Source organism: Crocuta crocuta, unplaced genomic scaffold (genome assembly GCF_008692635.1).
Source record: "Crocuta crocuta isolate KB4526 unplaced genomic scaffold, BGI_CrCroc_1.0 scaffold396, whole genome shotgun sequence".
NCBI classification, from domain to species: Eukaryota; Metazoa; Chordata; class Mammalia; order Carnivora; family Hyaenidae; genus Crocuta; species Crocuta crocuta.
The window spans coordinates 4,278,076-4,290,276 of NW_027533259.1; the positions used below are offsets into that span (position 1 = coordinate 4,278,076).

Below are 12,201 nucleotides of genomic sequence, written 5' to 3' on the forward strand. Positions count from 1 at the left end.
TGATTAGCATCACTAGGCATGGCTGATGGAAAGTCAGTACGAATAGCATCATAGGATTGCCCCTGGAATATATTTTTCAATCAAAATCACAAAAACAGAGAAAAAAATAAATTTGCTTTGTGGTGAGAATTCTCGGTACTATTGAGTTTCTTTCTCATACCCCCCTTCCTTACTCCCTAAGTTCTCCTGTGGGACTTCCCACAGAGAAAGGAAAGATGGTTCTGACAGGTTCACTGTGGAGTGGGAGGTCATAGTCTGTATCACAGTTTGGGGGTAATTAGGAGGAACTTCACTGACTATAGTTTGTGAATCAAAGTTTTACAGGACATGAAGACAAAAGATGCTGTTTTAGTTTGGGTTCTCCCCAAAGCAGACCCTGAGATGGTGACTTGAGTGATCTAGGAAGCACAAATGAAGAAAGTGAATCAGGGAAGTGAAACACACCAACAAGCAAGAAATCACTGTCAGCACCTGGGACCCAATCCCTCTATGGATCTTCTGAGAAACCATAGGGAACACACATCAGAACCTTCCTGCTGTGGGATGGGGAGGCCCGGGCATTTGTCCCCGCACTCTCCCCTCCCCTCTGGAGGATAAGGGTTGCTCCTCACTGTGTATTGCTCTCCAGAGTTTTAATTCCCTCACATTTTTGGGTTGTCTCTGCTTAAGGCTGAGGAAGCCTCTGCAGTGCCAGAGGAAGGTCTTCAAGAATAAGAGACCTGGGGCACTGGGTGGCTCAGTTGGTTAAGCATCTAACTTCAGCTCAGGTCATGATCTCACGGTTGTGAGTTCAACCCCTGCATCAGGCTCTGTGCTGACAGCTAGGAGCCTGGAGCCTGCTTTGGATTCTGTGTCTCCCTCTCTTTCTGCCTCTCCCCCACTTCCTCTCTCTCTCTCTCTCTCAAAAATAAACAAGAAAAAAAAAAGAGAGAGAGAGAGAGAGACCCAGTGTTAGTTTCCTGGAAATGTCCACAGCTGCCTGTGCTCAGGTGAGTGGAGAAGATAGGAAGTAGCAGATCTTGTTGACAAAAATAAGCAACCAATATCTGTGGTGGGTGGAAAACCTAAGTATGTGCTCACAGCGATTATTTTTGGGAAATGAAGGATTTATGTGTTGTTAAAGTGGGGATGGCAAGTGAGTTTCAACTGTCATGCCAGCTTTGATCAACTGGCTGCCTGGAGTGCTATGTTGAGGAGGAATTCTCAAAAGGCTCGGTAGGAAATGGCATCTCTATCATTTAGCATCCTGGACACGGAAACGTGAAGGACAGAAGGGTAGCATGTGGACCATGTATCTGCCACACTGCTTTGAAGTGGAGACGATTTTTTTATTACTGTAAGTGCTGAGTGAGACATCTTTAGTGAAATACAATAAATTCTTCCACAGATTTGACCTTTCAAAATGCTCAGCATGTGGAGTGTCTTTGGTTAATGGGAGAATTCTCCAATTAATGTTATGAATGAGTCAGGGATAAACTTCAAAGGCACAGCAGTTACTACAGGTATTAGCTTTGTCATTTTGCTACATGTTTCGAGTAAACATGCTAATTTATTTTCTCATAGGTATATAAAAATGAAATGGGGTCATGATATTAATGGAAAATATAAAAGAGATCAAAGGCAGACAGTGTTCAGTAGTGTCAGTGCCTAGTCACAGCATCAATGTTGAGACAAGCATAATTCATTCAGTGATGGGGAGGGAGGTGGTGAAGACATTTAAGTTCTACTCTCTTGGCAAATTTGAATGATACAATACAGTGTTAACAACTATGAATATGTTAACTAACTAGATGGCAGGGATCCTTTTACTGTGTGTATCAAATCACAATGTAAATTTCTATTTGTCAATTGTACTTCAATAACACTGAAAAAAAAGGCCTTGGAGGAAGAAAATAGTCATTAAATTCAAGTGGGGGAAAAAGTAATTCATCCGTCATAATGTCTTAATGAGGAAAATATTGCCATTTACCCCGGGATATGATTTTAACTGCTGAGTCCATGAATAAGTACAATATCAAATCCCAATACTTGTACCATTGCAATTCAAATTGGTTTCAAGTCTTGTGGTTATTACTTCCTAAAATTCCTCCATTCTCATCTCAGTGATGCATCTGAGTCCAAACCAGCATCAGGCTCTGCCCTGAACTACTACAGCCAATCAATCTTCCATCTGTTCCTCACGCTGTAGTCAGTGATCTTTCCAGAGCAAAAATCTGATCACATTGCTCCTATACTTAAATCCCTGTAATCGGCTTCCCACTGCTTATAAGAACAGAGTGAAAATCCTTTAGAGAACCGTAATCTGTTCCACATCCATCTTTCTAGCCTCACCTTTCTCTGGAGTCCCACGTGCTTTGCTTTCTCTACTCCAGCGCCAGGAACCCTCTCTCACTTCTTCAGATCTTTCAGGCTCTGTCTCACCATGAGACCTTGGAAACTGCTTCCCTACCTACATCACCAAGTTAACTCCTGTCTACTGTTTAGATTTTGGTTCCAGGGTCATTTCTTCAGGGAAGTCTTTCTGGACCTTTCTAAGCCAAATCCCATGAACCTCTCTTCAATATTCCCGTTCCTTCCCATTTCCACACCCAGGATCACTTATTGGTAAAGGTACAAATCCTTGTGACTAATTTTTCTCTTTGTCTTGAGTCTAAAATATTCCCAGATGGCAGGGGTCATATCTGTATATGTGTTCATTACTGATTCTCTAGCTCCTAACACTGTACCTAGCATATAGCAAGTACTCCCTAAGTATTTTTGAATGAATAAAAGAAAGGTCATAATGTATTTTTACCTATACTCAAAATTTTAATTACTTCCTGAGGAAAATCTCACATTTATTAGCAGTTTATCATTTAAATAGTTTTGGGCATATTGTTATATATTCCTTGTGAAATTCATGTGAAGGAGATGGGGAAGGAATGATTACACCCATCTTAACAGAAGAAACCAAGTTTCTTTTTTTTTTTTAATAGTTTATTGTCAAATTAGTTTCCACATAACACTCAGTGCTCATCCCCACAAGTGTCCTCCTCCATGCCCATCCCCCCCTCCCCCCACATCCATCAGTCCTCAGTTTTTGTCAGCATTCAAGAGTCTCTCATGGTTTGCTTCTCTCCCTTTCCCCCACCATTTCTGCCCTTCTTCTCCCCCTTGTTCCTCCGTCAAGTTCCTCCTAATCCTCCTATACGGGCAAACATATGATATTTGTCCTTCTCTGCCTGACTTATTTCGCTCAGCATAACACCCTCAAGGTCCATCCATGTTGCTACACATGGCCAGATTTCATTGTTTCTCATTGCCATGTAGTATTCCATGGTATAGATAAACCACATCTTCTTGATCCATTCATCTGTGGATGGACACTTAGGCTCTTTCCATGTTTTAGCTATTGTGGAGAGTGCTGCTATGAACATTGGGGTCCATGTGCTCCTATGCCTCAGCATTTCTGTATCCCTTGGGTAAATTCCTAGCAGTGCTATTGCTGGGTCCTAGGGGAGTTCTATTGTTAGTTTCCTGAGGAACCTCCACACTGTTTTCCAGATGGGCTGTACCAGTTTACATTCCCACCAACAGTGTAGGAGGGTGCCCGTTTCTCCACATCCTCTCCAGCATCTAGAGTTCTCTGATTTGCTCATTTTAGCCACTCTGACTGGTGTGAGGTGGTATCTCAGTGTGGTTTTGATGTGTATTTCCCTGATGAGGAGGGATGCTGAACATCAGAAGAAACCAAGTTTCTGATGGTGTTCTGCCTACAGGCATGCAAGAAGGAGGTGGCAGAACCAGAACTCAGCCCACATCTTCTCTGGCTCCCAGTCTAAAATTCCTTACCCACAAACAGTCTGTCATAGCAGGATGACAGGTTATTATGCAATTAGCAGACTAGTTAATTGCTATGATCTTGTCCTAAGATCTTTCAGAATCTTGCAATATCAACGTGGGTATTATTTGTTGGTCTTACATTCAGTTGGAACAGAAATGGCTAGCTGCCATGATCACTTGGTGGCCCATGACACGGGGGGCTGTAGCAGCAGCAGATGAGTCCCTAGGTGCATCATGATCTATTATGTATTTATCTGCAGCTTAGAGATACCCCTAAGACACCTTATCTCAAGGTGCTATTCTACTTAGGAAAGAAAGTTAGCTCTTTGAGAGCCTGCGAAGTCTCACATGAACAGAACTGGATCATTGGAAAAGCAGGACAGACATAGACATAGGGGACCGAAAGAGCCAGATGTGCTTGTCAGAGAACAAAACGCTCCACAACTCAAAAGTTCCAAAATGTCATTGTATTGCCTTGTTTCACAGGCGACAGAATGAAGGGAAGTCTCCTGGGCTGTTAGCAATATGCCACAGGTGGGCCCTGACACAACACAATTGGAAACCTTCCAGCCACCTGATTCCTGAATTTACAGATACAGACACAGTGTTGTCTCAGCAAATCATCACAGAGCTGACGACTTAACTACTAGATGTGCAGGAGCCTCAGAAGTGATGGGCCCTTTGGGAGAAGAGGGTAAAATCAGCTCCTCAACTCTCCTCCTACTGGTTGACCTCTACGCTAAATAAAACCTTGTTTTGTTTTGGCTTTCATCTTAAAATTAGTGAAGGCATGGATCATGTCTTTCACTGTCAGAACTTTACTTTTAACAATGAACTCCTAGCCCATAATAATTCCGCTAAGTTGTCAGCTTATTTTTGACTGATTTTCCATTATCGTTAGGTCCCTTCAAAGAAGACTATGATAACGGGAGGCTATTAGGCTTCTATTGACCTCACTGACCATCTTAAGATAAATAGGGCTTGAAAGAGTGTGAGGCATCTTCTGTCGCCACACATGACAAAGTGTATTTTGTGTCGCCCGAACCTGCCTGCAGCTCTCTGGATCTGTTTGCTTCCTGAAGCCGCATTAGTGCTAAGGGGCTCATTCTCACCTTGGATTGTACACACAGCCTCAGCTGGGGACTAGGCAGGTTACATCTAGACTTTTTCTGAATGGAATTAACCAATGAAGAACCAAACTTAGTGGTAAGAAGTAGCCAATTACAGCCCAACAGGTGTGTCCCCACACATGGCACCCTGTCTATCGAATCCGGTACTTCATCACAGTCAATGGATCGTGCCTCCTCTGTCCTCATCTGCTCCCCTGTGAAGGGGAACTGGAATGTTCCCTTCCTTCTGCACAGAGGAAGGTCAGACTGCGACTCCAGCCACTGTTGCTGCTGACAGGCTGCTCTGACTAATGATGACTAATGTTTTACAGAGAAGCATTGGAGAACCTGCCGCATCTACCTTTTTAATGAGATCAGGATTCACTCCTAAGTCCTTATTTTTTCCCTTTACTCTTGTTCCCTTGGGCTCTCCTTCGCTCTCTGGCTTTAGTTTCTGTCTGTGTGAGAATAATTTGTAGTGTTGTCTTTCTAATTTTGACCTCTGCTATTTACACTCCTCAGCCCTACATGCCCTTCAGTTTTCACTTACCCCTTCACTCACTTCTTCATTTATGTTTTCATTATTAAATACATATTACCAAATGACTGCTGCAGGCCCAGCAGTCTACCTGGACAGCTTGCTCGCTAAGACAAAGGGATTACTTGGTTTTGCCGAATCTGCGACACCTGCTTCTCCTGTCCTCGCCTCCTTTCCTCCTCTCACTGATGCCTCTCTGGGATGAGCTTGTTTATCCCCAGGGCTTCTCCTGTTGCTTAAGACTTCTAAACCTGCTTCTAAATCAGCCCATCCCTCCTGAGGTGTAGCCCGAATGTCCGTCTGTATCTATGGTGACCGGTGTACAGGGCTCATGTCTGACAATGAATGCAGTGTCTTTCCCCTCTAGCTTGCCCCACCTTCAACAGACCCCGAATCTATAAATGGCACCAGCAATCCCAGTCTGCTAAGCTGGAAACCTGGTGCTCTTCGCAAATTTGTCCATTCCACCCCTCCACATCTCATCAGGCCTGTACGTTCTGTTTCCTGGATATCTCTCGTACTGACATCTCCTCTCTGTCCTCATGGAAACTTCAGAACTCAAGAACCTCATAACTTCTTGCCTACATTGCTGTAAATAACCTCAAACTAACTAGTCACTCCTTTCCTCTTTCCTGCCCTCTCCGATCACTTTTCCTATCGATGCTAGAGAAGTCTTTTTGAAGACGTAAGTTTGAGCACATCACTTCTCTTTTCTTCTACACTGGTGTCCCATTTGCTGCAGAATGAAGTCCAAGCCTTAGCATACAAGCTGTTCCATGAGTTGGCTGCCGGCATGTGCAGCCTCATTGTTCACGGAGTCTCACCTCACACCCCTTGCGCCATCTGTCCCACTGTACTCATGGCGGTCACAATACCCAGGATGTTGACAACTCTATCTTTGCTCCGTTTCTATCAGGAATTCCCTCCACATCCTGTCTTCCTGGCAACAGATGACTTCTTTAGAGCTCTTAGCCCACCTCCTCTGTGAAATGATCTCACTACTCTCTGTTTCAGCTAGAAATGACCAGTCTTATCTCTGTGTCCCCACTGGCATCCCGGCTGCACCCATATGACAGCACTGTGAATACATCAGGGTGCTTTTTTTAAAATTCAAAGATAAGAAAATTGGTTTTTTATAAAAGCAATTCAAGAATACTCGGTTAAAATCTTATCCGGATGTGACTTAATATTTACTACTAAGAAACAGTTAAACACTTTTACTTTAAGAATAAGGACATAGAACAAGAAAGACCACTTCAAGACTGTGATTCAAACTCAAAAGGAGAAAGGGTTCTTAGGTCTCCTTCAGGTCAGAATGGAGGATAGAGAAGATCCTGATACACTGTGTTTATTGGGTGCCAGGGTCTAGACTGTGCTGACTAGAAGAATATAAGTCTCTTGAAGGCAGGGATACTATTGTATCCTTTATCTTTGCGTTCCCAGTGCCTACAAAATCAGTACCTACTTAATAGATACTTTCAAGAATTTAATGAATATTTGCCAAATGAATATTTATTATGAAAAAGGATTCTCTAGTTTGATATTTTGTCTTTTTTAAAAAATATTTTAAAATACTTTTTAGTTATTAAAATTTTAAACAATTGTTAGTTATAATCAGTTACTCTTAATTAAAATATTTTGTTATTTTATTGTTAATGGCTCATATCGTCCATTTCCCCTCAATGGAGGACCAGAACAAGGGAAAGTGATATTACATTTCAGCATGAGACATATATTAGCTTAAGCAACTTGACTATGAGAATGTAAAAAAGTAGAGTTGAAGAATTTTATAACTAGAATGGACTGAAGCAAACATTTTCTCTAACCCTTTCATTTTACAGATGTACTATGAGGTCACATAGCTAATCAATGGCAGTACTGGGATAGAGAAGTAGCTTTTATTGAGCTTTGATTCTGTGCTAGGCACTGCTATGGGTCACCTATAGATTTTTACCCCCATGGTCTCAGCAGACAGACATGGCTGCCAAGTTATGACCCGTAAATTGTATTTGGCCATCCCACCTGTCTAGTGCTATCATACCTGTGTTGAACATGCACATTTCTTTCTTGGGTCACTCTGATAATGGTGCTATGTTTCTTCTCTGATCTTGAGCATCTCCTGAAATGCCTAACAAGCCTTCTTTTGTTCTTGACCTTGACTACATTAACTCTCCTCAAAATTGTCCTCTGTCCCATCAATGGCTCCATCAGACTTAAATTCCTAAGACAGGTCAACAGTTCTCTTATTGCCTCTTGTTAGTTGTTCTTCAGGCCTCTCCAATGGCTGACTGGGGGGCCTGGGTGGCTCAGTTGGTTAAGTGCCAACTGTGGCTTGGGTCATGATCTCGCAGTTTGTGAATTCGAGCCCGCATCACGCTCTGTGCTGACAGCATGGAGCCTGGAACCTGCTTTGGATTCTGTGTCTTTCTCTCTCTGTTCCTCCCCTGCTTGCACTGTCTCTCTCTCTCTCTCTCAAAAATAAATAAACATTAAAAAATTTTTAAAAACCTTAAAAAAATAAAGATTAAAAAAATAAAAATCAGGCTGATTGTTCCCTGCATGACTTACCCTTAGCCATAATCCTCCCATTATCCAGTTTCCCTGTTTACTCATGAAGTACCATTATGCCCCAGGCACTTCTTTCTCACTCTTCCAATTCTACCAAAGCGTTTATCATCTCTTGTTTATTACTTAGGTTGTGAGATTTCCAAAGTGTTTAGTTAGAGAGTTAGAGGAAATTTGTTGGTAAGAGTGAAAAGACAGTTATTTAGAATGATGCTGTCGGAAGCTAAGTGTGCCCAATATCATGCCCAAAGGTGAAATAACAATATGGAATCAAGAGAGTAAAAGCTTCCATATGCAGTGAATAATGAGATAATTACAAGATGTAAGGAAAGCTCAGCTTATTTATGTTAATCATTTTCTATCTTCCTCACTTTCTGGACAATGTGGAAATTAGACTATGATTATAAGTGATTTCAATGATGGTTGATATAATTTAATTAAAAAATAAAAATGCAAAATAGCTTTTTCAAAAGCCCTGGATATTTGGGAGAGGAGAGAGGTATGTGCTGAGTATTCACATATTGGGTATGCACATCCTGGGTCTACTCAGACAAGTGTGTTTCTCTGAAATATGCCCAAATTCTAGATGGTTCGAGTCACATACACCATGTGTTCTATGGGATGGCAAATAATTGTTGTTGATTTCTTTTTCTCTTCAGCAGCTGTTTCAGCTCATCTACACAATCTATCATTAAGTTTCCTAGCTTGCCTGCCTCACTAGTTCTACAGAGAGAAATAACACAAAATAAGGAAAAGCAGAAAATTTCAAACAACAAACCCATCTCCTGAGTTCTTACTCTGTGCTAGACAATGCTCTGAACACTTCACATTATGCCATTTGGTCTTTACAACAGCCCTGTGTGGTGGGTTCTCTTCCCATTCAGTTTTACAAATGAAGTAACAGAAGATGCAGAGAGATGAAAAATAACCTCTGAAGCCATACGGTTACTGAGTGGCAGAACCGGGATGTTAAACCTAGCTCTCAACCCTATACTCTTAATCACTGTTTATTTTCTTGTGTACAAACACAATATAGTTGAAAACGGTTGACGTGACACTATGATGCTACATCTCTATGTGACTGTTAGAAGAAAACTAATAGTAGTGTGATATGGAGTCTGACTTTTGCCATTTCATACTTCCTAATACATGAGGCTTCTTTCGCTGTAGGGCACTTAGTGAACTAACCTATGAAAAGACAGAAGAGGGGCGCATGGGTGGTTCAGTCGGTTACGTGGTTAAGTGTCGAACTTTGGCTAAGGTCATGATCTCACGGTTCGTGGGCTTGAGCCCTGCGTCAGACTCTGTGCTGACAGCTATCTCAGAGACTGGAGCCTGCTTCAGATTATGTGTGTGTCTCTCTCTCTGACCCTCCCCTGCTCACACTCTCTCTCTCTCAGAAACAAATAAAAAAACATTAAAAAAAAAAGAAAAGACAGAAGAGAATCTCCTTGGATTAAGTGGGAATTGAGACCCAAGGCATGGCTAGTCTTCAAACCATAAAAAATTGGATAATTAACATTAATTGAAAAGTGCTTATGGTAAAAGGCAAAAATCAAACCCAACCCAATCCATGAAGCTTCCTCAGGGTTGAAGAAATAATTAGGGGGGGGAACCCCACTCTCAAAAATAAATAAAAAATGTCAAAAACAATTTAAAAAGGGGTGCCTGGGTGACTCATTCAGTTAAGCTTCTGACTTTGGCTCAGGACATGATCTCACAGTTAGTGATTTCAAACCCCACGTCAGGCTCTGTGCTGACAGCTCAGGGCCTGGAACCTGTTTCAGATTCTGTGTCTTCCTCTCTCTCTGACCCTTCCATGCTCATGCTGTCTCTATCTCTCTCTCAAAAATATATAAACAATGGGAAAAAAAAAAGCCAACCCCATGAAACATGATTATAGAGAGATTTCCCCGAGCAACATAAATGTCCATATTTGTGCAGATCAGATGTAACATAATTATTGCCTGGACAGTCAAGGAGTTGAAGCAGAAGATTCTCTCTCTTCTCTACCTGCTCCCTAGCAGTCTCTGGTGGGCCTTCCTCTCTTAGAACTTGTGACTCCCAAGGCCTGTGTTTTGTTCTGTTACCTCATTCTTTCAGGAATATTAGAAAAACATGCATGTTCTCTCACTCTGTTCCCTAGATCATTTGTTCTTTCACCTTTCAAGAGCCTTTTACACTGAAGAAGAAAAAAGTGCTCTCACACACTTGACCTGTAAGTCTGAAGAAGGATTCAGAGACGTGTTTTTTTAAGAGTCAGCTTTGAGATTTCTGGAAATAGGAATTATTTTCTGTAAGTACTTATGAAGAATGAAGTCTTAAGTGGTGGTACTGCATGCAATCCAATAGGGAAAAGAGAATAACTTTCAAAAGTTCTGAGACCTTAAAAAAATATTAACAGAGGTTTTAAAAAAATATTTTCAAATGGTTTAAAGAAATATTAATTAATAGTTGAAAAACCATATTGGTAAATATGCTAAATAATCAAAGATCACAATCAAAATATTGATAAGGACCCTGTAAGATAATTTATTTCACCAAGACCATTTAGTGTTAAAGACACCAGTCTCTTTTTTATGATTTATGGCTACTATTTTATATTATTATTATTTGCATTATGATGAGAACAGAAAAATTTATGGTATAAAATCCAGTAGCTACCTAGACACACAATGTACATTTTTGAATCCATAACTGGCAAGGGACTAGATGAGTATAAAATATCACAGCAATAGTCATCATTATTATTAAATCTATTTTTATCAGAGCCACTGTTTTTTCCAAGCACTTGAACACTATTTTAAAACAAAATTGTTCTCACACCTTTCCAGCTTACAAAAAGTCAGTGCCATTGACTTGCGGAAGCAATTGCTCTCTTGTATATTTAGTATCTCTTGTATTAAAATCACGGAAAGCCCTGGTCTGCTTAAATCAAAGGCAAGGGTTACACTAACACTTTCTCATTCTCAATTACTGCAGAGTACGCAGATTTCATTGTGGAATTGAAGAGGCAGTTCAATTGGTATGTTTATGCTTTTGGATTGATCTGCTTCGTCTAAGGGTTGAGGTTCAGGAGCAATGAATAGTGTGGTTTATGCAGGAACAAAAGAAATTATTGCTCTGTCAGAATAGTTCAAAGGAAAGGGTTTTTTGTTTTGTTTTGTTTTGTTTTGTTTTCCCCACAGATGACTTTGGAGATGAGTTATTAGGTGGTGTGGGCCAGAAAAAAGGCTTGCCATCCATTTTTCTTCATAATCATTTACATTTTACAGAGTGGGTCATAAAATGCTCTTTTTTGGCTTTATTTCATCAAACATGTTTTGTGGGTAAGAAGTGTATCAGTAAAAAATAGACAACTTTCCTACTCTAACTTATTTCAAGAGCCTCAATTCCAAAGTGGAAAAGTCTCTCGGTGAGTGAGAGTCTCTGGAAATTTACTATCTCTTGGCCCATTACTCAGGTTCAAGTCACCATGGCTGCCAGTCATGCCCATATGTTCTCCTGATCCCAGTGTGATTTCCCCAGCTGGGTAACAGGCCCTCCATGGCCTGTTCCTTCTCTCTTTCTCACTGCCCACTTTAACTTACTCAGAGGTGGCTCAACTGGCCCAGGACCAGCAAATACCTGAAACAAATGGCCTTCCAGCTTACACTTCTGAGTGCCGCATCCCTGGAGTCTGTTTTTGGAACATTTCACTTCTACCCTATGACCCAATGCTGACTACTCACCCAGAGACCAGTTGCCAGACCATGGTAGCCTTTCAACTTGAATTGTAACCCACTTATTTTCTGAGATTTCAAGTTTTTATTAACCCATACAAGCAGGCTTGCCTATCAGTCCATCACTAAGAACCTATGCCTCTATTTGTTACCATCAATAGAATCAACCTAGATGGCTGTCTAGTGTGGGCCTTTTCTCCACTCAATTTATAAAAGCTGTACTCACTAAAAAATACTTTTGAGCATTTATTATGTGTTTGGCTTGCAGTGTTCATCGTTCTGCAACTTGGAGTTTTAGCAGTAGAGCTATTTTAGGACACAATTCAAAAAGCAAAGTAGCTTGAATATTGGTTGGGGTAAGATGGCTTCAAAATCAAATCCATATTTGACAAGTGATGGCCAGAGATACCAGTCTCTTCCTGTACACCCCTATCTATGAAGCATT

The 12,201-nt window shown here is 41.1% G+C and overlaps 1 protein-coding gene across 1 annotated transcript in view; it reads right to left on the reverse strand.

Moving 5' to 3' along the window:
- The window catches only part of MAGI2 (membrane associated guanylate kinase, WW and PDZ domain containing 2), a 966,486-nt gene that overhangs the window by 210,823 nt on the left and 743,462 nt on the right, over positions 1–12,201 (reverse strand). The window lies entirely within an intron of this gene.